Source organism: Helianthus annuus, chromosome 1 (assembly GCF_002127325.2).
Source record: "Helianthus annuus cultivar XRQ/B chromosome 1, HanXRQr2.0-SUNRISE, whole genome shotgun sequence".
Lineage (NCBI taxonomy): Eukaryota > Viridiplantae > Streptophyta > Magnoliopsida > Asterales > Asteraceae > Helianthus > Helianthus annuus.
This window is the reverse complement of record NC_035433.2, coordinates 113,865,129-113,888,396: the sequence shown is the minus strand read 5'-3', so window position 1 is coordinate 113,888,396 and position 23,268 is coordinate 113,865,129. Positions and strand designations below refer to the sequence as shown.

Here is a 23,268-nt window from a genome sequence, read left to right as displayed (position 1 = left end):
ACATAATGTAGGGTTTTTCGTCGCAAGTCATGCTCAACGAAAGACTGCTCGGCGAAGGTGATGCCCGACGAAAGACATCTTTCGTGTCTATGGGGGTTTCGCCATAAGGGCCTTCGGCCATGTATTTGCGGCCCAACATATTTAGAACAATGTATTATATACAGTCCATTTTATTAATATTACTCAATATATTGACAACCATTAATTCATCAATATCTAAATGGGACTAGGCAAACATGTTATTGGATCGTCAATTTAGAACTTGTGCAATTTGAAATAGTGGCCCAAAAGTCTTATCTGATCACATGCAAGAGTGGCCGACAATTTTTGAACCTTATAATCTAATTGGACCGAAAATGGTTGTAGTTATTTAAAGATGGAAGTTTGGAAGTGGGCCGGTGGTTTGGGAGTATTGTTCACGCACACATTTAGACTGATAGCCAGCTTGTGTTTGACTTTGACCCGCATCCAAAACCCATTATGTGCGTGCATATTTAGGATACGTGATATGGTTTTGAAAACAAAAAAAAAAAGAAAAAAAAGAAAGAACGAAACCCTAGTGCACTCCTGTCGAAGATCAGCCCCTCCCGAAATTCCTTTTCCCTGGAGCGCATCTCTTGTGCTGAGTTTATTCATTCTGGTTAGTACAATTCTAATAATCCTAACCTTGTTTGACGTGTGATCAAGATTGAAGTTAGTAATTAGTAATACATGTGTAGTATTATTTTTATTATGACCCATGCTTGATATGAATGAACTGTGGTATTAATATGAAGGTTGGAACTAATCTTTAGCAATAGATGAGGGTAATAGTTTGACAAAATTTGGATAACCATGAATAAGAAAATGGCAGCCATGTGCATTTAGAGTCTTGATCTAATCAAAGTATGTGCACTTCTTAATAGTGTGGTCAGACTAGACTGGAAGATGGACACGTGATAATATAATAAATTTGAAGTAGGGTTTCACTAGATCTCATTCTGTATATGATCGGTTGTATGTATGGAATTAACAAGGCAAGATTTGTGAGATTAATGATGGTTATTAATCAGTAAAGGACAATTGGGGAGTTGAAATAATATTAACAACATGCAAATTCGGTTGGACTAATGTATCGAATGGATAACATCTATTTTAGTTGGGCTTTGTACGCCAACTGGGCTACACAAGCAAATAGAGAAAGCAATAAGTTTGTTGAATGGGCCACACACAAACCGGATTAAACCTGGGCCGCAACATTGACACTAGGCCACACTCATTAGCCCACACACACACACACCCCTTGAAGAATTGTTAACTGGAAATTGTATACGGGTTGGGCCAGCTATGGTTGGATCAAATTGTCATTTAAGCTCACATTAGTTAGCCAATGTTGTAGTGTGTATGGCGAACTGGATTATGTATGATGATATAAAAATTGTTATGTGAATGTTTGCAATGTGTTGAGTGATGACTAGTGTCTATTACATGCAATAGGTCAAAGGATATAAGCTGTCAAATGTTTTGTGAATATGAGTGTTGCAATTGTGGGCCGAAGCCTTAGTAGGTTGTTACAACATGAGGACCTAAGTTAGTACTAACAATGGGTTGTAAATAGATTATGGACTGATGAGTGGCCGTGGATTGTACAAAACATAAGTGAACTATTAACTTGATTAATATTTGTATTCTTGTGATGCTAGATTGATTGTATGACCTGAACTACATGCTATGTGTACGGTAATTGTGTGATACGTGAACAAGGAGTATGTGAACAAATTGTAAATGAGTTATATGGTTCATTTGCACATAAAACTGATTCCTACCGGTAACTATGCTAGGACGTGTTTGATCCACTGTTAAACAAATAACTAATCTTACCAAGCAAACCAAGGTGAGTTCACTGCTCTTTTTCCAAGCGTGCATCCTGGGGAGGGATATCGGGTAACGTTCCGGGGAGGAATGTCAGGTTAATGGGATGTTTGTTATTATACTCAGTGTCTATCATATAAGACCCCTTACATCTACCGATAGTTGTCGGGGAAGCAACGAGGTTATTAGTTGATAGCGCTATTAGGTTTGGCACCCTCACACCGAACCGGGGAGGACGGGCGTGAACTAATTACCTTAAAGCATGACCAATGTTTTGATAGAGACATTGGGGTTGGGCAAATACATCTTGTAGCCATTACGGTAATCGAGTTAATAACAACATCAAATCAAATCATTGAATCTGTGAAACGCTTTAATCTGGTAACTGGTATCTAAACACGTTAACAAAACTTTGAACTCACCAGCGTCGTCTGATACACTTGTTGCATGCTTGCAGGTCATTAGATGTCTTGCATTTGGAACTTGCTCTCTGGAGTAGCGGGAGTGGTCATGGGTCGACTAGAGGGATTTCATGTGATCGAATTCTTGATACTATACATGGGTTTTGAAACAGTTTAACTTTGGTTTACTATTTGCTTCCACTGAACATGTTGGTTCTCATTTAAACTTGTTGATGGTATTTTTTTATTTAATAATTGCGGAATTTATTTATAAACTTGTATGGGTTCAATGTAATTAGTGGCTCGTTGTTGGTACGTCACGCGCCTAGCAGGGACATTCCCTAGGTGGTATTTTGGGGGTGTCACAGTTGTGATACCATTACTGAGGCAGTGTTTGTTCGATAAATCACTTGTGATACCGTTACTAGACAAGTTTTAGTCGTCAAGTAATCTGTCGAAAACATGGACCAGGAAGTCAAGGGGCGTAAACATAGTCGAATCCCGATTGTGAGAGTTTGTTGGAACTCAAGACGTGGACTGGAGTTCACATGGGAGCGCGGGGATCAAATGAAACTCAAGTATCCTCAACTTTTTCCTGATGACCAATCTAATTCTGGTACTACTGGTGAATTTCGGGACGAAATTCCTCTTCAAGTTGGGGATGATGTGGCACCTGAGGAGAATCTGCAGCAATCTTGATTGATCACTTCACCTCTTTGTGCTTGCTGACCAAATTTCGGGACGAAATTTCTTTCAAGCTGGGAATGATGTGACAACCCGAAGTTTCAAGATCCTTCCTATGCATATTATTTGTTTTGCAAATCCTGTTTTACAATTTGATATGTGTGGTGTCGTGTGCAATTACCTGAATGATTAATGTTATGTATGATGATTGATTGTTAAGTGAGTATGTGTAACGCTTGGTGGTTAAAAAGTGTAGTGATAAATAAATAACATAATGTAGGGTTTTTCGTCGCAAGTCATGCTCGACGAAAGACTGCTCGGCGAAGGTGCTACTCGACGAAAGACATCTTTCGTCTATGGGGGTTTCGCCATAAGGGCCTTCGGCCCATGTATTTGCGGCCCAACATATTTCGAACAATGTATTATATACAGTCCATTTTATTAACATTACTCAATATATTGACAACCATTAATTCATCAATATCTAAATTGGACTAGGCAAACATGTTATTGGACCGTCAATTTAGAACTTGTGCAATTTGAAATAGTGGCCCAAAAGTCTTATCTGATCACATGCAAGAGTGGCCGATAATTTTTGAACCTTATAATCTATTTGGACCGAAAATGGTTGTAGTTATTTAAAGATGGAAGTTTGGAAGTGGGCCGGTGGTTTGGGAGTATTGTTCACACACACATTTAGACTGATAGCCGGCTTGTGTTTGACATTGACCCGCATCTGTGAGCCCAAAACCCATTATGTGCGTGCGTATTTAGGATACGTGATATGGTTTTGAAAACAAAAAAAAATAAAAGAAAGATAGAAACCCTAGTGCACTCCTGTCGAAGATCAGCCCCTCCCGAAATTCCTTTTCCCTGGAGCGCATCTCTTGTGCTGAGTTTATTCATTCTGGTTAGTACAATTCTAATAATCCTAACCTTGTTTGACGTGTGATCAAGATTGAAGTTAGTAATTAGTAATACATGTGTAGTATTATTTTTATTATGACCCATGCTTGATATGAATGAACTGTGGTATTAATATGAAGGTTGGAACTAATGTTTAGCAATAGATGAGGGTAATAGTTTGATAAAATTTGGATAACCATGAATAAGAAAATGGCAGCCATGTGCATTTAGAGTCTTGATCTAAGCAAAGCATGTGCACTTCTTAATAGTGTGGTCAGACTAGACTGGAAGATGGACACGTGATAATATAATAAATTTGAAGTAGGGTTTCACTAGATCTCATTCTGTATATGATCGGTTGTATGTATGGAATTAACAAGGCAAGATTTGTGAGATTAATGATGGTTATTAATCAGTAAAGGACAATTGGGGAATTGAAATAATATTAACAACATACAAATTCGGTTGGATTAATGTATCGAATGGATAACATCTATTTTAGTTGGGCTTTGTACGCCAACTGGGCTACACAAGCAAATAGAGAAAGCAATAAGTTTATTGAATGGGCCACACACAAACCTGATTAAACCTGGGCCGCAACATTGACTTTTTTTAGAAGGGAATTACTTTCCTTAATGTTCATATCTGTTGGAAATGTGCTTATGAAACTTAGATACATAAGTTGTAAAATATCAAATGAATATACTAACAAACTTAAAATCTTTACTTTGAAAAAAATCAATACATGCAATACAACTTGACTTTCAACAAACATTAACTACAATCAAACAGCCTAATAAACTCCTAACATCTGTTATTACGCTAAGCATTGTTACATTATTAACCTTTGTTTCAAAAACAAAGATTACAAAAGGAAAAACAAACATCAGATTGACCAAAAGTGAACAGACATTTAACCTTTGTTTTCAAAAACCATTTGATTAATAAACATATTTTAGGTTTCAAAAGAGTATATCATTTGTTTGAGGTATCTAAAACTCTGTTCGACTAAAGTCAACCACTATATGTAAAGGGTAATCTCTGTTTTGCCAAATCACTGTTTCTCAAGACTCTGTTTGTAACCAAATAGAGGTTTCAAACCACTTTTTGAAATCCTCACCTCTGTTTCAAAAACAGAGATTACAAACGGAAAAACAAACATTTGATTGACCAAAAGTGAACAAACATTTAACCTTTGACTTCAAAAAACGAAACCTCTAACTCATAAACAGATTTTAGGTTTCAAAAGAGTGCATCATTTGTTTGAGGTATCTAAAACTCTGTTTGACTAAAGTCAACCACTGTTTGTAAATGGTAATCTCTGTTTTGCCAAATCACTGTTTCTCAAGACTTTGTTTGTAACCAAACAGAGGTTTCAAACATATGTTTCTCATACCACTGTTTGAAATCCTAACCTCTGTTTCAAAAACAGATATTAAAAAAGGAAAAATAAACATCTTATTGACCAAAAGTGAACAGACATTTAACCTTTGTTTTCAAAAACCAAACCTCTGATTAATAAACAGATTTTAGGTTTCAAAAGAGTGTATCATTTGTTTGAGGTATGTAAAACTCTGTTTGACTAAAGTCAACCACTATTGGTAAAGGGTAATCTCTGTTTCACCAAATCACTGTTTCTCAAGACTCTGTTTGTAACCAAACAGAGGATTCAAACATATGTTTCTCATACCATTGTTTGAAATCCTAACCTCTGTTTGTAACCTCTGTTTTAAAAACAAAACCTCTGATTAATAAATAGATTTTAGGTTTCAAAAGAGTGTATCATTTGTTTGAGGTATCTAAAACTCTGTTTGACTAAAGTCAACCACTATTGGTAAAGGGTAATCTCTGTTTCGCCAAATCACTTTCTCAAGACTCTGTTTGTAACCAAACAGAGGTTTCAAACATATGTTTCTCATACCACTGTTTGAAATCATAACACATGTTGACAGAAAGTATAGATACGTGTATAGATACTGTAATTTTTAGTTTAGTTTTTCGTTTGATTAATATTAAAATAGTACAAATCACTGTTCTATTTATAGTACAAATCAAACATCTGAAGCATCTAAGCTGATGTCACCTATACAGCGACATCAAACAGTCTAACAAACTCCTAACATCTGCTATTAGCCTAAGCACTGTTACATTAATAACCTCTGTCGAGCAACATATGTTGAATATCATCTGTTGGTCTTTAACAACTGTTGAGCCATAGGAGACATTTGCTTCTTCAGACGTTCTCTTCATCAGCAGACGATCACTTTGGCAGACCTTTGGATCAACAGACTTTACCTTCAAGCAGATATTCTTGATGTGTGTAAAATGCAACATATAAATCACATCAATTAAGGCATAAAACTAACCCTTTTTAAGTACTAATGTTGGAAAAAGAGTGTTTTTGTCTTCCTTTTGTATTTTCAGGATGAAATGAGCTCAAATTCACAAAAGAAGCAAAAAGACAACTAATTCTAGCATAAATACAAGAAAAGGAATAAAAGTAGACTGCCCGGACCCTCAACGGCATCCTCCAAAGCAAAGAAGAGAAAACAGAAGCCTGAACACGCCCCGTGCTTAGCCAGCACGGGGCCGTGCCCAAGAAGCAGCATAAAAGACAAACTTGTAGAAGCTTCCATTGCCCACCACGGGGCCGTGTCCAGTGAGCACGGGGGCGTGGTGAAAGTACAGCAGGCGCATTAATTGTAATTGCGAATTACAATTAATGAGGAGAGAGACTGTCAGACGGGCACGGGGGCGTGTCCAGCGGACACGGGGCCGTGCCCAGCCTTCTGTTCAGCCTATAAATAGGGGTGCTTGGTTTCATTCCATCTCATCCCTTGGCACACCACCTCTCTCACACTTCATCCACCACCCACCACCACCATAACACCATGATCCACCACCATCATCCATTGTCCATCATAGAGTGTGTGAGTCGTCTCGGGATCCAAGATTGATCGTAAGAGTTCTTGACAATCAAGGCCATGTTTGCCTAAGTCTCTTACATCACTTGGTGAAGACAAGTGTTTAGTATAATACTTTTTATTTTTAATCTTTTGCACTTTTTATTTGGTTTTGTATTAATGACTTTAATAACTAGTTGCTTATGTTGAAGGTGATCTTTCCTTATCGTTTGTCCGTGGTGTCTTGGCATTATTTTACTGCCTATATAAAATAAAAGATTTTCACCATTCATATCTCCACGGTCTATATGGAGGTATGTTGGCTACCTGGTCGGGGGTTAAGGGAACGGTTTGGTAAGGGTCTTGCCCTTGTTCAGCGTTTAGAGGTCCTGCTTGGGACCTGGGTCAAATTTAGTAGGATCTCCTTCAATGCCCATAGGTATTGGATGGCGGGGATCCAAACTCTTTGACCCCCTCATAAGTTAACTACTATTAATACTATAACCCGGCTATTTAGGACTGTATCCCTGCTGACTCAGACTACTTAGCCGAGGGTAACGTCACCGCCAAAAGCGGGGCCTACCATAATTTGCATTAATAACTTAATTCATTATCTTCCAATAATCCGACCCTTTAGGATTGTATCCTTGCTGACTCAAACTACTGGGTTGAGGGTAACGTCGCCTTCAAAAGAGAGGCCTACTACAATAACTAAGATAATCTCTTAAACAAGTGCAAAAGTGCGAAAATAATCAAAGGTTATACTAATACACGAGTCGGATCCAAGTGATTCATCTTGTCTATCTGTTTTTATTTTTATTTTATTTTTCAGCATTTAATTAGATTTTATTTTCTTAGTTTAAAAACATTTTTCTCACTTTTTGATTTGATTAGACGTTGAGGATAAACCGGTATTAAAAGCTCTTGTGTCCTTGGACGACCTCGGTATCTTACCAACACTATACTACGTCCACGATAGGTGCACTTGCCCATATGTGTGTTTAGTGTTAGTGAATATCGTGTTTTATAAATTTAAAACTTGGCTAAAGGTGTAAAAAGGGCTTAATTATATATCTAAATTATATACACACCAACACACATCAGTTCTCTTTTGGCAGAGTTTGGCTTTGGCAAACCTTTGGAGTAGCAGATGTTGAGTCTATAAATCAAAAACATCTAAGCAAATAAAAAACACATCAATCTGCATTCAAGATAATAGAGTCATTAAACAGAAACATATGCAGCATTGAAGTGTTAATCAACTCGATAAGAACTCAAAATCAAGTACTAACCTCAAATTCTTTCAAAGATAAATACAATCATTTCGCAAATAAAAGAGAACATCTTTCAAAAAAAACCAATCAAGTACACATTGTTCTATATTCCTTGATCGTAAATCTTGAAACGTCTCTTGATGCTTCATCACTTACATCAACATTTAGTGTTAGAATGACAAGTTTTTCTTATTTATAAGAAAACCAATATATGTTTAAAAAATCCAAAATGTGCGGATATCAAAACCATGCATAACACATTTTATTTCGTCAGAGAGTTTAGTGATAGCACATATGACCTGATTAACAAAAATTGTCAATTTTAGAACTAACAAAGACGCTCCATCCACTTTGAAGTAGATGCCTTGTTGGTTGACCTAATATTGACAAAGTATGAGTTACATGAATTAAAAGGGCAGAGGCATACTTAGTTGAATAATTTATGTATAATAACAAACAAAAAAATAGCTCCAAAGTTCAATAGTTAGTTGATTCAACCTTAATTATACATGCTAAATATAAATCAAATTATACGAAATCAAACTCTACAAGAAGCTGCCAATTAACTCGAAATATGTGCCTGAAACGCCATTCTTTTCCATGCAAATCCTTGGCTTCCAGCTCCTCCTGTGTTGGAGGCTGCCTTGACATGTCCTATCACAAAACCAGATGATCATTTTAGGTTTTTGAAATTCAGAACAAAACTAATTTAAATAGAATAATATTAATCTTTACAAGGTAAGTACTAACCAATGGTGGAAAACATTCATCAGCATGGCGTCTCAAATTTGATTACCTTTGATCTCTGAATCATAGCATCCATGAGCTGAAATTTGATTACCTTTGATCTCTTAATCACATATCAAAGTTGTGTTTTTAAAAGAAAAAGATTAATAAAACATCAAGAACAAAAACTCTGTTCAGGGGAGTATAACATCTGTTTATTTGGTTCAAATGTCTGTTCAAGTGTATTTAAAACACTGTTTAAGATAAAAGAACCACTGTTTCTCAAAACTATTGTTTGACTCTAAAAGTTAACCAAATCCACTGTTTTCTCATATTTTAGCACTGTTTTCCTCTTCAAAACACTGTTCAACCTAACATGGGTTTCCATCCAATTGTTGACCAAAAGTCAAACAGATGTTCAAACCACTGATTGAGTTATTCAAACGTCTGTTGAATACTAAATGAGATGTTGACCAAAAGTCCAACAGATGTTAACCAAAAGCCAAACAGATGTTGACCAAAAAGTCAAACATAGTTTATCCTAAATTAACTATTTTGAATGAAAAGCAACATAGTACTCATAATCTAACGGATAACAAACCTTCTTTCACACACATATTGAAATCAAACTGGTACTTCGCCAAGAAATCAATTGAGGGAGTCTGGCACATGAACTCATAGGACGAGTCGTCAGCTCCAACTTCTTACCTTGGAAATAAGTAAAAGTTGTGCATGTCCCATAATATGATTCTTATTGCTTATATACTCATACAAATATGAAGTGATTTTATTATTATAAAGCTTCGGCTTTATATAATTAGTATAAGCGATGAAAGTGTATGTTCCAATTATTCTTACATGTTCTTCTACAACTGCATGAACAGCAGCCTCAGGCAATATAGGTCGACCAATCATCGTCTAGGTCTTAGAACCAAGCATGAGAAATTGAATTTAGAATCATCTGAAATAAAAAAAAATACATAAATCAACTGATATTAAATTACATATGAAATCTTTATGATAATACATGAATAAAAAAATCAAACTTAATACACTCAATAAGTTGCAGCAAATGCATCATTTTAAAAACTAAATCCAATTTAATGATCTGAAAGTAGCATCAATACCCTTTCCTTTCCAGTGATTCTTATTTCTTATATACTCATACAAATATGAAGTGATTTTATTATTATAAAGCTTCAGCTTTATATAATTTGTACAAGCGATGAAAGTGTATGTTCCAATTATAATAAATAATTTGATTATTACTACAAATCTTAAAATGAATAACTTTTTGCTCATACGCCCAAATGAACAAAGAATATTGTAGACAGTTTGTAAATTTCACCCAATTCATAGACGTTTTAGCTCCGTTACTCATCATATCAGTGGTTCATGCTCGAGTTAATGGTACTTACAACATAGCCATCTGGAGTCCAACTAATAATGTCCCACTTGATTGTGATATTTCCATTCGGGTCTTCTTCATCATAGGCTTCTGCAAGTAACGAAGACAAGGGTCTGATAAATAATCTATCAGAAGATATTTAAATTCTCAAAAATAATAGCTACATCATCAATGTGCCTTAAGCTACTTTGCAATAATGAAGAAGAAGACTTTTGTTCATAGGGTTCATGATCAATCTAGAACATAATAGAGTAAAGGATCAGCTTATAAAAGTCGATCAATAGAAATTCGAATTTGTAATAGTTCAATTTGCAATCGGTTTTGTCATTTGTGCCAACACACACACGAGATATAATCTCTTATTTTTTTTTCCAGGATATAAATCATTTATTTGAGTAGTTCAAGATGGGATTGGTGAGACATTCTTGTATCTGTAACAACAACGAATAATATCTATGAAGTAGTGAGATCCAAAAGTGTATTATCTCTGTTTGCAGAGGCATGTCTGATGGTAGAACAATGTTTACCTCAACAAAGGAGTGAGATCCGAAAGTGTATTATCTCTGATTTCTTATTTATCTTTCACCATCATATCGAAAAATTAAAACCGATCAGATTAGTAACAACAATTAGCCCAATCAGATTAGTAACAACATAAAAAAAGTGATCTTGAGCATAAGCTTTTATGATCTTATTTGTAACTGGTCTTTAATTTATTTAGAAGCTCATTGTCCTTTATCCTTCACAATTATATTTTAAACTACTAATCTGTAATTGTGAAACAGTAATTGAACCAGTTACAGACCAGACCAAACCAAACCGAATCAAGATTCATTAGCTAACAGATCAAATTTGGCCTACTTAGTTAGATAATCAAATCATATCAAATTCTTTAGCAAATATTTAAGCTTATGCTAATAGAAACACACCTGTGTTTTGTCTTTCGAAGCCGTATTCACCACAACCGAAACCTGCATATCAATAATCCAAATCACAAGTCAACATCAAACCAACAAAATTAAATAATAACGCCACAAATAACATTTATCATAAATCACAAATAATCATATAATTGACATCAAATTAAGCCTTAAACCAGTTTAACAACATGTAACTCCACCGAATCCAGATTCATCCCCGTATAAACCCTACCAAACGCTCCACAAACGATTAATTCTCTTTCTGCAACCGGATCTGAGAACCGGCCTCTTCTTTGTTAATCAATCTGAAACAAAAGATGACTTTAGAATGTTTTGGAAACAGAAGATGAGTTCAGTTTTGGAAATAATCACGAAATAGTATTAAAAACATTAATTGTATATAAAAACTGATGATGATCATAGAATGAGAGTACTCACCGGTGCTTGAGATAAGTCGTAAACACCAACGTAAGTCGCAGAAGGTGACGTCAGCACTTGAGCTTGATCTTCGAGCGTTGAATTCGCTTGAACAACGACAATGGAATACTCACTGGCGCTGTTTACATATGATTAGGAAGGAATCGATTTAAAAAAAAAAAACAAAATTAGCACTCTTCTATTTATCTCAATACTCCAACAATTGACCTTAAAATTAGTCTTTATAAAAACTAATCTCTATACTGTACTCGTAATTCTCTGTTTTGTGCATATGATTGTTTGGTTGTGGTTTGCTATCCATTAGCACATCTATTAGACAAATCAAGCAGACCCATTAAACAAATCACAGAAATTATCAAGATAACCCAGTGAAGCATTTCATCAAACACCTTATAGGCTTGATTAAAGAGAGCAAAAAAGTTAAATACAGAAGAAGAGACACATGAGGAAGAACTTACCTGGATAGTGATCGAAACCTGCATATGAGTAGTTGAGCTCAAAGTGCATATATCAATGGCGGATTTACTTTTTATGGTGTGATCTGGATTTGAGAGAGTGAAATTGAATTTTAGAGAGAGAGAGTTGAGAGATAAATTGATTAGAGAGGGTAATTGATTGAAGAAGAGATAGGTTATATATCTGGAGCCATAATTTTGAATTTTGAATTTGGAGCCATAATATTGAATCGTCAGAGGTTTTGAAGTTTGAATTTTGAATCATCAGTGGTTGATTTTTGGAGTTGGCCAGTGGTTTGGATAAACATCAGTGTTTGCCCTTTTGTATGAACATCAGTGGTTGGGCAGACCTTTGAAAAGGTTAATGTGGGCCACCTTTGAATTTTAAAGTGGGGCAGTGATTTAAATTTATGATGTCACCATGCTCTCTCTTTGGCTTCCACCTCATTGTTGATGACATAAGAAAAGCCTTGTTGGACATGCTCTCTACCTGACACATCAGCTTTTCTTATGTCACTTGGAATTCTCCTTTTATAGAAAGTATAGATTACTGTTCGTCACTTCTCTTTTTTTAGGGTAAAACCTAATGAATACTGGTGCTGAACGGATACCGAAAATACACTCAGTTTGGTAAATTTGAGACCGGTACCGCTAACCGATACTATTCATTCATTTCTATTTTTATTATTGTTCATTCATTTCTCTTTTTAATATTTATTTATTTTTACTGTTCATTCACTTCTCTTTTTAATATATAGGTAAATTACTAACTAGTTTAGAACCTCGTGTAATACATGGGTTGAATAAATGTAATTTTATATACCAAATAATAAAACAATATATCTTTAAAAATTTCGTTTAATACATGGGTTGAATAAATGTAATTTTATATATTAAATAATAAAAAAGTTATATCTTTAAGAACCCCGTGTATTATACGGGTTGAGTAAATTTAATTTTACATATTAAATAATGAGAAAAGTTACATTTTTAAGAACCTCATGTATTATATGGGTTGAGCACATGTAATTTTATATACCAATCAATAAAAACTTATATCTTGTTATATCTTTATAAACCCTGCGTATTATAAAACCTTTGAACTAAACTGACAAAATAATCCAAACAATATGGATTAAAATGACATTTAACTCTTTACATTATATTAATTTATAGAGTAAACTTCCGTTTTACTCCATGTGCTTTGGTCACTTTAATGGTTTTGCCCCACTCCTTTAAAAATAGTCAGTTTACTCTCTGATCTATGAAGCTCATCACCATTTTACTCCCCGCCCCAAATGACATTCATTTCCACTGTTAAATCCTGGTCATGTGCCCCTCACATGAGGGGCATTTCAGGCTTTTCTCATTCTCTCAATTATTATTTAGTATTTATATATAAAAAAGAAAAAAACTCTCTTTCATGATTAATACATGTATCAACAGATATTTCAAAAAAAAACATATATGAACATCATCATTCACATTTAGGTGCCGTTTGTTTTTTCCAAGAAGAGCTTCCTGGCCTCTTTTGTCTGCGCGGCGCAGACCACGCGCAGACCTTTTGTTTTGCAGATTGTTTGTTTTTCAGAAGATATTTCATTTAAAAAGGTCTACGCTCCCTCTTCCCAAACAGACATGGACCTTCCACTTCTAAACACTTCAAGCCTCTTATCACAAAAACACAGACATAACAAAACCCTAGCACCTCTCCTCTACCCCTCTCCTCCTCCTCCTCCTCCCACCGTTGTCGTCTTCTTCTTCCCCACAGCCGTCACCGTCGTCTTCAACACTGGTGATGGTTTCACGACGGGCAAATCCGGAAAACACCATCGGAAGTTCTCATCGGAAAGAAGGCCAGGATGTTACTACCGTTAAGGCCGAGGCCGCTCCGGCCGCTTCCGTCGTCACTCCGGTTGCTCAAGGTAGCATTGAGAACTTTTTGAAAACAAGTAACAAATGGCTGATGTTAGAGAGAGCGGTTGGGCAAGCAGTGATGGATTTAGTGGTGTGTTCGCCGGAGGATGGTGGTGCGGCGGTAGGTTGTGGCGTATTGGGGTGGTGGTGTGATGGTGTATTGGGTGGTTGTGCTACAGTGGTCGGTAGAGCATTGTGGTAGTTACAGAGAAAGATGGGGCTAGAAGATGGTAGGGTTCTTCAGATGGTGGAACATGAATGACGAGAATGATATGTGTATTTCTTTTATCAATGAATTTAATTATTTTATTAGTTAAGTTACCATGTTTTAAAAAAGAAATAAATAAATACAAGATAATATAAGGAGTTTACAGAAGTTAAAAAACAAACACTCTTTTTCTTGCAGACTGAGGTTTGGTCCACCTATTCTGCTACAGATCTGCAGATGTGGTCCGCAGACTGCAGAAATTTTACCTCTGAAAAAACAAACAACAACTTAATAACTCTCTTTCTCACAATCAACGATCACCCCCCACCGTCTACACCTGCCAACCACCACCTCCCACCATCTCCACCTGACAACCACTACCTTGCACCACACCCACCGACCACCACCTTGCACCACCCCCACCTGACCTCCACCTTGCACCACCTCACCTGAGCACCACCTTGCACCACCCCCACCTGACCACCAACATAAACCACCGACATCAGAGATCTCTAAACACCACCCAACGACGGTTCCAATGGACACCGTCGTCACCGTCATAATCTGAGTGTGTAAAGTCGCCAGAGCTAGAACTCTTGGCTCGAAACCCTAGGAGGTTGTCACCTTCTGAACTCAGATCCATCGTCGTCGTCTCTGTGGTTACCGAAACCCTAAAGTTCTTTCTTGGCTCGAAACCCTAGATCTGCGTTCATCTCTATCTCTCTCTTTTGTTTCTCTCTCGTTCGGCTCTCTCTCTTTCTAGTGTAGAATGGTAGTGGTGGTGCGCCATGCGAGATGGTGGTTGTTCAGATCTGCTGATGTGGTAGTGGTGCGGGGTTGTTGGTGCGGGATGGTGGTTGGGGGTGATGGTAATGTCTGGTGATAATGGGGGCAGTGGTGGTTGCGGTGGAAGTGTGTGGTGGTTGCGGTGGATGGTGAGTGAGGATGGTGATTGATGGTGGTCACAAAAGGTATAGAGAGAGAAGACTGATGAATGATGAATTGAGAAATGGATTGGATTTTTCGTAGGTAATAATAAATAAATACTATATAATATGTAAAATTACTGAATTACCTTTACTTTGAACTGAAAAGACAAAATTGCCCTTACTTCTAACAATAAAAATGAATGGAGTCAAGGACGGGGAGTATATTAGAGAACCAATAGAAACATTGGGGAGTAAAATGGCTATTTTTAAAGGATTGTGGCAAAACCATTAAAACGATCAAACCACAGGGAGCAAAACGGAAATTAACTCTAATTTATATTTAGTGTACGTCTTTTGTTAATTTCAAGATAAATAATTTTGAAATCTAATAAATATTTCAAAAGATTATATTCTCTTATACGAATTGTTTAAATTTATATTAATTATAATTATAATTATCTATAATTAAGTAGGAGATAGAGATAAGAAAACTAAAAAATAGATGTCTCCAATGAATGACATGTGTCATTCTATTGGTTTCTTTTATTATATGTATATACTAGGTTAATGCCCGCGCGATGCGCGGCTTCATCCAAAACCATATTATTTACTTTGAAATATAATATTTTGTACAAAAGCATACATTGGAAGAAAAAAACAAAAAACTATTCAAATGCTAGAAAAAACTTCCTTGTAGACTACATTTGTTGTTTTACTCGTTACATTCCCATCTTTGTCTAGTATAAGCAACGTGTTTTGACTTCGAAAGTCATAAGTGCATAATCTATCCAATTGCCCTAATATCTAAGTTCCATTTAAATTCGATTATTTATCATGGAGTACGTACACATGGTCCTAATGTACCTTACATTTCTAAACTTCAACATCAAACGAATCAGAATCAACAACCTTTCTAATTTTTTATCATAAATTTGCATCAGGTGGTTTGGTGTAGATTTTATTCATTCATTGTAGAATTTAAGTGCTAATTTCAGCATTTCACTTCTAAGTCACTCTTTGAACCACCATTTTCATGGGCAATAAGTTCCCCTCCCTTGATTATAATTGATACAATTGGGATCTGTAAGACCATAAGTTCAGAATAACTATTCTCAAAATTTATAACTATGAATTCATCAAAAATTTAAAGGTCAAATTGTGAAAGACCAAACTATATTGCTTCATGTATGAAAGATCATCATATCTAGAGGTAACAATTTCAACAACTTTACATGGAACCGGGCCACTGATGTATTTTATTAATAAAAGGTCAAATGTAGAAAACTATCTAAAAATAGACAGGTCAAAGGAAGTGTACTCAAATTCTTATTTAAAGAACAAATGTTAATGATGTTTAATGTATACATTTTTTTATAATATAAAAAGGACAAAAAAAAGTCTCCTCCAGTCAGCCCATCCTGACCCAGCCTGTTATGCCAAACACATCAAACTACTTGTTTAAACCGTAACCTGGCGTATATAATCAAACACTAATAGAAATATAGAACACATCAAACTACTACTGAACCAGGAACTCTCGAGGCCACTTATCAACACTTATCAACATAGCATCATACCGGCATTACCAATGACATCTCGAGGCTATCTTCTTTCTGCTTAAGTAGTTTTGTGTCTCTTTCCATTTTATCATCAACCTACAACATCAAATTTTAAATTTCAAAACGTGACAATTCAATAGCACAATGTGTTGAGCCAAATGCATGAAGACCATAAATTCATTACCCAGGTTTGAACACGTGAGTCAACAATCAATCAGCATGACAACATGGCCAAAAGTCTGGCTATTTTTCTAGAATTAATGGAGAACAAATAATCAAGTAATACGGATCAAGTTGGGCCAATTGTCAAACCCCATCTTTGATTACAAAACTATATTCATTATAGACACAACAATATGATATACGTTATGTAAAAGAATTTACACATTAGGCAGCTTGAACCGTTTAACATGTTAAGCTAATTTTCATACTTTTACTCATTTGTCTTATTGACCTGCTTCAATATAAAAACGCACTGCCCCTTTTCGAGACACTATTTGACCATTATTAATAAGATATATCTTTCCATGACCCATTTGGTCCATTGTCAGTTTCTTTTAAGATCAGATGTGCATTGTGTGTTATACTTTTTCCGGTTTGACCTATTCTCAATAAAATATAACCCAAGTTGACTCGCTTCCAAATAAATAGTTTAAGATCTTGTTTTTGCAAAACTCGAGACACTTATGTATAGGGATGAGCTCGGTACCAGCCAGTACCGAACCAATACTGGTACCGAAAATCCACAAAAGTGGCTACCAGTACCAAATATACCCGGGGTACGGTTCAATACCGGTACCGGTTCGGTACCAGTATGCGAGGGTAAATACCGGTACCGAAAATGTTCAAAGTCGGTAACGAATCGGTACCAAAAATGTCAAAAGTCGGTACCAAATCTATACCGAAAATGTACCCAGTTCGGTAAATTCGGTACCGGTACCATTTGTTCATCCCTACTTATGTATAAATTTAAAGATGTGATACATGTTCTTGAGGAAAATGTGTGGCCAATGATACGACATCCTCACCTCTGAAGGTTTAATTACATATTTGCTTGAAGACGCTCAGCCCTACTCCCATCTTCCAACTCATTCCTTGCTAATTAAAACACACTGTTAAGCAAAAGAAAATTAGAGAAGGCAAAGTCAAAAGGCATCTAGTGATGAAGTCAACAACATAAATTTACAAAACTTACCAGACCATCAATACCGATTACATTCTCCTTTAAAACATCGATCATTAAATGAAGTATATCTCCACCATTAGAATGGCCTGGTTCATCCCATGCTTTTCCCCATGTGTATCACTAAATTTATTAAGCAATTATTCCAGCCTTCCCATTCTATTTGCAAGAGATATTGGAAAAGAATGCATATGTGATATGTTTCTGAATTTAGAACTTTTCATAGAAGATAAAAGATATTAATGTGATATACCTTGCGAGGACCGTAGTCATGGGCTTTGAGCCTAGAGTTATGTGAACTGCTACAAGTAGCACCAGTACTTCCGTTTTCTTTTGACTTTTTTTGTCTACCGTGGTTTTTTACTTTGACGGAGATCCAGATTCACCATTTATCACTACCTCGGTAGGATTCAATATAATGACTCGTTGACTTCTGTTTGATAAGCTGATTCATCAGTAGCCGAAGATTCTAATGGTGACTTTTTGTAAATCACTAAAGTGGCCACTTTGTCTGCTGACACGTCTTCAGACGTATCTTCTTTTACCTCAGCAGTTGAAATAAAGATCTAATTATAAAAGATGTTAGTGAATACGATTTTTGCATCGACAAAGTATGTGATCTCATTTGCATCGACAAACAACACAAATGCAGGTTAAATTACGAACAAAACAACAACAACACTTAAATCAATCATAAAAGCTGCAAACTGATTGCAATTCAACACAGTTCACATATCATAAATCACAAACAACACAAATGCAGGTTAAATTACAAACAAAAAAACAACAGTACCTAAACATATCAAAACCGTTCGTATAACAATAATGTGCCCTAGATCTGAAACAACCTTCCCATCCTTTCGCAAATCAAAAATCAAGCCCGCAGACGTGACCCGTTTAGCACCTCTACTCTTGAATAAACAAATGATGAACCATAAATTTAACAATCTTACCTATGAAGACTCGTCTTTAAATACTCTTGTTCTCTATGATATTCAGAATCAAATAAATCAAATAACTGGATAACAAACTAAAGATGATTAATGAAGTTTTTTTGCAACGGCTTCTGGTTTTGTCCATCTTCGTATAGTTATGGGTAGGGTTGTAAACGAACCGAACGAACACGAACGAGGCCTTGTTCGTGTTCGTTCGTTAAGGAAATAAATGTGTTCAGGAACGATTCATGAACACTTACCAAACGAGATTTTATGTTCGTGTTCGTTCATTAAGGAAATGAGCGTGTTCACGAACGGTTCACGAACAGAAGCGAACACAAATAAATTTGGCGAACACGATGAAGGATAAAGGTGGATGGCCCAGAGAGTAACACTAGAACTTGAATCCCTTATTATGGAACGGAGGTAGATCATATTTGTCGATGTAACTAATGAGAAAAGAAAGGGAAATGATGCATAAACATGGTGAAAAAAGGGTTTCCTATTTTAATTGGTAGGGTAATGATATAAATAAAAGTTTAATAGTATAAAAAGTATAGATAAAATATATGAAAGTATAAAAAAATTTAATTAAAACACGAACATACGAACATAAACGAACGCAAATGGACGAACGTTCACGAACACCTTACCAAACGTTCACGAACACAATTGAACGAACAAGACCTTTGTTCATGTTCGTTCATTTAACTAATCGAACGAAATTTCTTGTTCATGTTCGTTCGTTTATTAAACGAACGAACATAAACGAACTTCCCGTCGAACGGTTCACGAACTGTTCGCTGAACATTCGGTTCATTTACAGCCCTAGTTATGGGTATTATCATGGCTGCAATTGAGGTAAAAGTTTAAAAAACTAAAATCACTCCACCATGTATCTTCACAGCTTATATATAAAACACGCAAAAATTAAAACTTTGAAAAAATCTGCAACAACTTGCCTTAAGTGCACTCAACAATTCATTTCCTTCTTCACATATCCCCCCATTCTGTTCAACCTTCTCTGGTCTTTCAAAAAATTCATCAATATCCATGCTGCTTAGAAGACACCTTTTGTTTTCTTCATCTATCTTATCTTGCTTAAACAATTCCTCTGCCCCAAATCTCAAAATACACATTTGAGCCATTATCAATACATAATCAACTCAAATCAACATAATTTCATATAGATTAGTTAAAAAAATAAAAGTGTATGTAAAGTATACGACCTGTGATATTAATATCCATACCAACAGTAGCATTGCATGAAAGTTGCTGGTGTTAGTAGGACTGTAAGAATTAAAAAGTCATTCTTTCACACAAAAACAAAAAAGCTTCATTCGTTAGAACCATTTGCGGTTGAAACTGCAACCTCTGGGTCCAAGTGACTAAAACACATAACATACTTTATTCAGTGATATCAATAATTATAATGATAATAACAATGATAACAAAATGTAGATTTAGTATATTTGGGTTTGTTGGATACGATCGGCAACATTTTCCTAGGATAGTTTGTTCCGATACTAATCAACGACATGAAAAACATGCTAAACATGAACCGAAAAGCGTGATGTTTTAGCTAATAAATCGACTACAAATCTACAATATTGTTTAATCATCTCGAAACCAGCACGGTAAGGCTCAGACAAAGGTCTCAAGCTATCATGGCTGCACCATAGGTTGCAAGCAGAGAAAAATGCACCTGCCATCCTCTATGATGCCACGTCAAGCAATGATCTGACCAAGATCATCATCGCCAACTCAAATAGCAAAGGCAACAGTCAACAGATTCATCAGGTTAAGAGAAAATGAAAGGACCAAGCCAGAAGCCACCAAGGCTGCAATAGGGGTTGTAGGTGCTAACCTGCCATCCTCCATATCTGCCACGCCATGGCGACATATTGGCTTTATTTTGACAACTCATCACAGCCTCCGTGTAACAACCGTCCATTTAAACCAACCACAACCAAACACAAATTTCCGATTAAAGCTTTCAATAACCTTTTAGATCCTCTCACATCTTAAAATCTGCGTATTCGGAACCAGAGCAAAAGTTAAACCTGATCTAATAACTTGTAATGCCCATTTTCTTTTTTAAACTGCATTTAACGCGAGCCCAGCCAGTGGTGTGATCCTTCTTGATCACAACCTCCAAAACCTGGCCATAGCTACTGAAATACTCTTCTAGACGCTCTTCATTTGTGTCCCATGATATCCCACAAATAAACAACTTGCCCAGATCAGATTGCATTTTCTAAACCCCAAATTAAACTAGAATTACAAACAATATTCACGTTTCATTCGGTTCAAATGTGGATCAAGATAATCAAGATTATTAAACCGATATACCTCAGATTAAAATTTCCGACAGAGATTTAGGGATTATCGATTTAATCAAACAAACATAGGATCCATCGAACAACAATTCCTGAAATTAAACACAAGATACTCAATCAATCGATCAACGAAATTAAATGAATCTTTAACGAAAACCCACCAAATTGAATGAAATGTTATGACAGATTAACAAAAAATAACGAACATCCACAAATCTTTATGAAAAAACCCACCAAAAAGAATGAATCTTTATCAAAAATAAGAACTGAGGGCACGTTCATCTTCGTCGCCGTGTTCGCCACAGAAAGAGAGAGAGAGAGAAGGGGGGAATATTAGGGTTAGAATGAGGAGTACTGTGTAAGGTTCTGTATTGAGAGAGAGAGACAACGAAACTTCCCTTATACGCTGAAAACCAATACTCGCACCAGACATACTCACACCAGACATCGCCGATTAGGGTTGGTCAGAAGATGAATCGCCGTGTTCGCCAGAGAAGAAAAGAGAGAGAGTTCGATTTAGGGTTTTGAGAGGAGAGAGAGTGTGTTTAGCGTAAATGAGAAGCCTTGTTCAATCCTCAACTATGAGATGTGCCAAGTGTATGATGACATGGCTGATTATTTGGCATCAACCATTGGGTGACATGTGTCCCCCAAATGGTTTGCTTTTATTATATATATAGATATAGATTATTAAGGGAGGGTTTATTTGGGAATATTAAAAAGGTAGGAAAGTGTGGAATCATTCATTTAACATGTTAACAACTAGATTATCCCATGTGAATACTGACTTATGTAAACAACAAATGTAACCTCAACGGGCTTTTTATATTGATCCAATTATCCACACATTCTTTGTCCATGTCTTCCATATAAGCATTACAATAATTTGTGACCTGATGAAAAACAACGAAAAGATCGTACCTTTTTATAACTGATGAAAATCAAAGTTTGTAATCAACATAAATCACACAACCAAATCTACTCAATATCATCTTCGAATACAAAACCAATTTTCGTCTCAATCTCCATTCAACCCTCTCAAATCTTTGTGTCGCCTAATACATCTCTATGCTCGTATCTTTTTATTTTAACCTGAATTGTATTACACAAACAAATAGGGGGCCCTTAAAACATAGCGGAATACAGAGGTGCCCTACTCAAATAAAATAAATTATACATATACAACAATCGGTGTAGGATCAAATACAAACCATCTTGAATCTATAAACCGTAAGAACCAATAGAAAGTGACCCATAACATAACTTATGACTAGTCAATAAGGGTATTTTAGTCAGTCAAACGCAACATACAATAATTATATAAATCCTTGTTTGATTTTATTCAAGTTATTGTTTATAAAACATTCTTGATTTTAGATGGCTTAGAACCCTATTTCATCTCCTTCAATTAGGGGACACGGGGCGTCCCGTTGTCACCCCTTCTTCACGCGTTTTGGATAGTGAAACACTGCCGCCACCAGTTTTGTTCACGCCTTGATTAGATGACGCGTGGTCATCATCACGCGTTAAATTTTCAATTTTTACCGTTGAAAAAGGACCATTGGTGATTATATGACCGTTAGTTTTTTTTATTTTGCTATATATATATACACACACAATACAATTTTTTTAAATACCAAACAATACTATCATTCCAACACAAAAAATACAATCTTTCAAAGTACAAAAAAAAAATTCAATTCAACCCAAAATGGAAGGTTCATGCAAACGAGGTTCGGGTTCGAAGAACTTAATTTGCAATGTTTAGTTTTTTTTAGTTTGTAATTTAAGATTTATTTAAATGAAATTTATAATTTTATTATTTTATTGTTAATTTATAATTTAAAAAAAAACATCACTAGTGATGTCCATTTCCACTAAAATCCATCACTAGTGATGGAATAAAGGTCGTTGGCGTGGCGGAACTTGATTGGATGTTGTGAGTGATGGAATTCCATCACCAGTGGTGTAACAACCCGCACTTTCGTGCTTGTTACTCTCGTTACACTCGTTACGCCTAGCACCAGAGATTCGGATCATAATGTAACTATATCGCTTACAAACGCTACTTCGCATATGTTCGCATTATAACGCATACTTTCAACACGCTATATCGCACATCACAACGCATACCAACGCTAACAATGACATCGCGTGAGTATTTAAACTACTCCCGTCGCTCGTCGTAGCTCAACGCAAATGCAACGCAAACTCGAAGCGCAGTTACTTATG

At 35.9% G+C, this 23,268-nt stretch overlaps 3 long non-coding RNA genes across 16 annotated transcripts; all 3 read right to left on the bottom strand.

Annotated features, from left to right (window-relative positions):
- Nucleotides 1-8,476: 8,476 nt before the first annotated feature.
- Nucleotides 8,477-12,275, bottom strand: LOC110875106. 14 transcript variants are annotated; one of them, XR_002556550.2, is made up of 8 exons: nucleotides 11,512-12,275; nucleotides 11,250-11,378; nucleotides 11,083-11,124; nucleotides 10,681-10,732; nucleotides 10,164-10,243; nucleotides 9,347-9,706; nucleotides 8,770-8,845; nucleotides 8,477-8,673 (listed from the first exon to the last, which is right to left on the bottom strand). It is a non-coding gene; the product is annotated as an uncharacterized LOC110875106 (long non-coding RNA). The 14 variants fall into 14 exon arrangements; XR_002556549.2 differs by having other exon boundaries at nucleotides 11,262-11,378; XR_004894389.1 differs by lacking the exon at nucleotides 10,681-10,732 and having other exon boundaries at nucleotides 11,083-11,378; nucleotides 11,512-11,629; nucleotides 11,719-11,820; nucleotides 11,970-12,273.
- A 4,048-nt stretch (nucleotides 12,276-16,323) lies between these two features.
- LOC110875157 lies at nucleotides 16,324-18,328 on the bottom strand. Its single transcript, XR_002556561.2, has 4 exons — nucleotides 18,016-18,328; nucleotides 17,775-17,921; nucleotides 17,608-17,691; nucleotides 16,324-16,675 (listed from the first exon to the last, which is right to left on the bottom strand). It is a non-coding gene; the product is annotated as an uncharacterized LOC110875157 (long non-coding RNA).
- A 1,336-nt stretch (nucleotides 18,329-19,664) lies between these two features.
- LOC110875163 lies at nucleotides 19,665-21,614 on the bottom strand. Its single transcript, XR_004894384.1, has 2 exons — nucleotides 21,271-21,614; nucleotides 19,665-21,128 (listed from the first exon to the last, which is right to left on the bottom strand). It is a non-coding gene; the product is annotated as an uncharacterized LOC110875163 (long non-coding RNA).
- Nucleotides 21,615-23,268: the final 1,654 nt, after the last annotated feature.